The following is a 5,118-nucleotide window of genomic DNA, read 5'->3' as shown; positions in this document are numbered from 1 at the left end:
TTAACTTCAATCAAAGATGGTACATCTGGCTTTAAAAAGTGCTTCTAAAACTTGAAAAATTACTTGATTAGCTAAAAATTTAAAATGTTTCATTTTTAAGTTAAAATCGTTTAAATTATTTGTGGTAAATAAAATATTGGTCTACTATATTGCAAAAGGTTTTGTAAATGTTGGTCCTCACAATACTGTGTGAGTGTGCTTAATTTTTCGTAAAAAAAATACTAATTCTGGTAATCTCCCAGAGATGGGCGTATTGTTTTAACTTTCCCCGGGTGTTAAAAAGCTAAGATCCGGCCCTGTTAACACTAAATAGTAATTAAAGTGGATAGATATATAATTAGTCATCAAAAACTTGTTGAACTTCAATAGAAGAGACATCTAAACGTTTTTATCACACATAGATCCTGCTGTATTGTATTTATTATATAATATATGCTTTTTTTAATGCTAATGGTAACTCCAGAGAATTTGTTAAATTTGAATTTGTCAAATAATTATTGATAAGTAATTCAGTGCCACCGTTTTCACTAATCATTTCTTTTTCTCTAAAGCTGAGAAAATTATCTTCTGAATCACTATTTTTAAACTAGTAGTAGATAAGGTTGATTGATTTGATTCTTGAGAATTTGATATATTTATAGAATTAGTATTGTTAGTTAAAATTTCTATGAGATGTTGTTTTATTTCATCTCTATTTTCATTAGCGGTCCAACTAAATTTAAACTTAGGAATTAAAGTAGCAGCTACCTGGCATGATTTCGACATAAAATAATTACGATTTATAAGATATTGAAGATATCTTTAATCGTGACATAGACTAAGAAAATAGTATATTAATTAAAAACCTCTTGAAATTCCAGTTGTAAATGTTTAGTAATAAGACGTATAGATATCGAATATGGAAACATTGTATTACTACCACTACGCGTCCACGACAGAATGTTGGATGTCGGCGAAAACGTCGAATTAATAATAAATTATCCAAAAATAAACACAGTATTACCAAAAACTGTAGTCTGTCCACGCTATATTCTATACAATTATTAATTCGTAATAAGTATACTGTATAAAATAATAATTATAAATAAAATAGTTTATACTATTAATACGAATATATTCTATACTATATGGCTACATTGCTACAACCTCCAACTGTCTACGATGGAGAAAATGAACCAGCATTGATAATATTCGTAATTTCAATATATTATAGATGTATTTATATTTTATATGAATACGAAAACATATTCTATAATAATTAAAATTTAAATCAAATTAACTTGTTTAAATTTAAAATTAACTCAAGTCATTTCAAAAATTCCTTAATTTAATAATCATAGAAAAAATGTTCTTAACTTTAACTTATTAACTCGTTAATGTCCAGCCTTGCAAAACTGATTGTTAAAGTCGTTAATTTGAGGAACTGCTTGTTTTAATTTTAGCTATATGAAAACAAGAAAATGTTTTTAAGTAACTTAACTTGAGTTAAAAATTAATATTAAATTTTGGTTAACTTTTAACTTAGTTAAATTAACTTGCCCAGCCTTGCGGTTTTTTGTTGAAAAACTACGTGTTAAAAACATAAATATTTAAATCGCATAAAACTCGACAAGTTCTCTAACGAATTTATATTCTATATTACAATAATATGTTACACTCTTTAAACAACGAACGTGATTCTAACTACTGCGATAGTACTTTTAACCAAAATTGCCTATACAAAACGCCCGCTAAACCAGATAAAGGTTTTTTGTTTATTATTTTACTTAGGTAGTTGAAGTTTTTCCCGTTAAAGAATGCAATTCATTTTTATTCATCTGTTATTTACATCAACAAGTTTTTGTTATAGAACTGATTGAAACAACTATGTACCTACACCATTACGAATTATTGTGTCATTTTCATAATATTTATAAAAATATAAAAGCCCATTATACGAATGATTTGTTTTAATAAACTCTTTTGGATTATAAACATAAATACAATCAGACATCATACGGCATAAATATATTTTATATACATTGTACCTGTGTAATGTTATTCAAAAAATATTTACATTTATATTTTATGATCGAGGAATCAAGAAAGTGAATAAACTACTTTGTAAAATGTATGATAAAAAGACATTAATTTATATTAAATTGAGGAATTATAGATATGTTTATGAGTATTATAGTGCAGTTGAAAAATATTGAGTAACATGCTACATTTTGTAAAAGGTTTAATTACTGTTCGCGCCACGCAATTTATATCGCAGACGCTTATCTGCACGACGGTGACCGTCCTTAATTATCACATCCACTGCATGTGATTAATAATATTGTATTATCTTTGTTTAATTTTCTGTGTGTTGCCGGATTATTATCAATAATTGTGTATAATCATTATTATTTTATTGTACTCATTTTTGTTGTTATTGTTGTGCTGCCAAGTTGTGCTGCCAAGTTGTGCTGCCAAGTTGTTCTGCCAAGTTGTGTTTTTGTTGTTGTTCGGTTCTGTATAACTTTTTTCTTTTCCGTTTAACGGACTCTGCGTTTTTGCTACTACAGTGGACATAAATATTTTTTTACGCTATTGCAGCCGCTATATAACTACAAATGAACAAATGTTCCAATAAACAGTTGTGCTGCCAATAAATGAGTCTTTTCTTATACCTATGTATTATACTCATATGCGCGATATTGAATACTAACTGCTGGCTTTCATTGCGACCACAACGTTGAAGTGTGTGTGCCAAGTTCGCTTAAGTCCGCCATCACCCGGAAGGGGTGTGTGAGAGGCAGTGTTGGGATTAGATAAGTACTTTTTTATCTAGATAAAGATAAAGATAATATGATGAAAATGTATCTAGATAAAGATAAAAGATAACTAAATTCAAATCTATCTAGATAAAGATTAAAGTTAAATACATTTTTATCTAGATAATTTTTTTTAATACCTGCTATAAAGTCTAACTTTTGAGAGAACAGCTTAGATACTACTTAGGACTTCAATGTTATTTAAACACTGACTTTATGTTTAAATTAATGTTAGCAGTGAACATTATAATTAATCAATAACTAAGGTATAACTGTCATGATGAAGGAAACATTTTCAAAATTTGGTATAATATTAAGAAAAAACTATTTTAAACAACTCTTTATAGTAAACTTTAGTTATTATGAACCTTTACAACAGTTTTAGTATAAAATTAATTTATAATATTATTTATTCAAGCATCTACAACACAACAGCATTTAAATTTTGCAGAATTCCGGGTAAACGTTATAGGTACACTGTTACAAATATAATGTTATTACTTATTAGTTATTAGTTTATTACTGATAAATAACAATTATATAAAGATTTATATATAGCTTCGATTACTTAAAATATCAATCGTACCCAAACCTAATTAAAAATTCAAGACCAATTGCAGTTGGTTGACACAGTTGACCCGTATCGGTACAGTTGTACACGTCGGAACTAGGAAAACACAATTAAATACGCGGTATATAGCTCTGACTGACTACTGAGTAGCTTACTCTACCTAAAAATAACTTATAGCTTATAAGTTATAAATAAAACCATTATAATATTTTTCCACTAATTTACTGTTGACGAGTCACCAACACAAAATAACAATGAAATGTAGGTATATTTTTCATTTGAGCACTAAACTGGGTCTCTAACGAAAATATCAATAATAAATAATAGGTACCTTATACCTATATAATATTATTATGAACATACAATTATTTTACTGAGATGACGACAATTCAAATTTAAAGTATTAATTATCAAAAAAATAAATTGACAATAAAAAGTGTATTCATTTTTTTGTATAGAGACGAATTTATCTAGATGGATGAATTTTTTATCTTAGACAACTATTTAGATAAAACGCAACTATTTATCTAGATAAGATAAAAGATAACTAAATAATTATCTAGATAATTTATCTAGATAAGTCTCAATACTGGACTGAGAGGCCGCCACGGTCGTCCAGATTACATCGGTCAGCGGCAAACCGCTTGCTGCTCCACTGCCTTAGTTTAAGTTAATCTTACGAATTCTTACCCCCTGATTGTACTCTCTAAGATCATTGCAACAGACCGATCGGATCGTAGAGACCCCCGTTCCCGTAAGCTATACGGATCATCTTGTTCATAAGTTTTAGATTCCTCAGTGCATCCACTCGCGATCCATCCATTTCACGTTGCGAAATAGTTTACCTACACTCGACTGGTCAGGGTGGTTGTTGGTTGCCTATCCGATAATTAGTAGGCGTAAATTAGCAGTCCGTTGCAAAATAAATAGTTTGCCTAGGCTCCATTGGCCAAACGTAGTTGTGGGTTGCCTACCCGAGAATTAGTAGGCGCAAATCAGCACTCCGTGCAAAATAAATTGGTCACGGTCTCACCGGTTGATTTTTCGGTCAGCCCTTTGGACCGGGGACATACAATTATTACATTTTCATTTGATTTGCGTTTCTATAACAATAAACAAAGTGTTACTGTTAAAACAAAATTAGTCTCGCAAAAATTGGTTAAAACTTATTATAAATATTAAAATTTGCGGAAACCATTATTTTGGAAGTTAAAGGCCTTGGAATTAAACAAAGTTATTACGGCCAATCTGTTAGAGTCACATAAGTATAATTTAGTGGCTCCCTGCGACTACCAGCTCTGATCGCCAAATTCAAAGTCCTCCGTGCGGCGTTAAGTAGTGTTGCGTGCATGCGTATTAAACCTAAAATCGCAAATTTTGGATGGCCATAACTAAAGTGAATTTATGCCATGAAATACCGACAACGGTCTCACAATAAAGTTATTTTTTTTGTTTTATTAAATAATAATCATATAGAGTCCGACCTTTTATTTCTGGTGCTTTTCCTCCTGAGATGGACCAAAGCAATTGATAAATGGACAGTACCAGCAACTTGTAGGTGAAATAGTCAGTAGGTATGTGGACTGTAGGCCAATAATGTTTGCACGACAGAAGAACAAACACGCGCACTCGTATTGCCCGAAGAGTTACGAGAATAAAGAGGACGTGCACTTTTATGGCCGTACATGATGAATATCGTGCGTCAGCGAAATAATATGACGTCGCGATCGTCGGCAGGTAATGTGTTTG

This window comes from Acyrthosiphon pisum, chromosome X (genome assembly GCF_005508785.2).
Source record: "Acyrthosiphon pisum isolate AL4f chromosome X, pea_aphid_22Mar2018_4r6ur, whole genome shotgun sequence".
NCBI lineage: Eukaryota > Metazoa > Arthropoda > Insecta > Hemiptera > Aphididae > Acyrthosiphon > Acyrthosiphon pisum.
The sequence above is the reverse complement of the archived record's forward strand: the minus strand, read 5'-3'. Positions refer to the sequence as shown.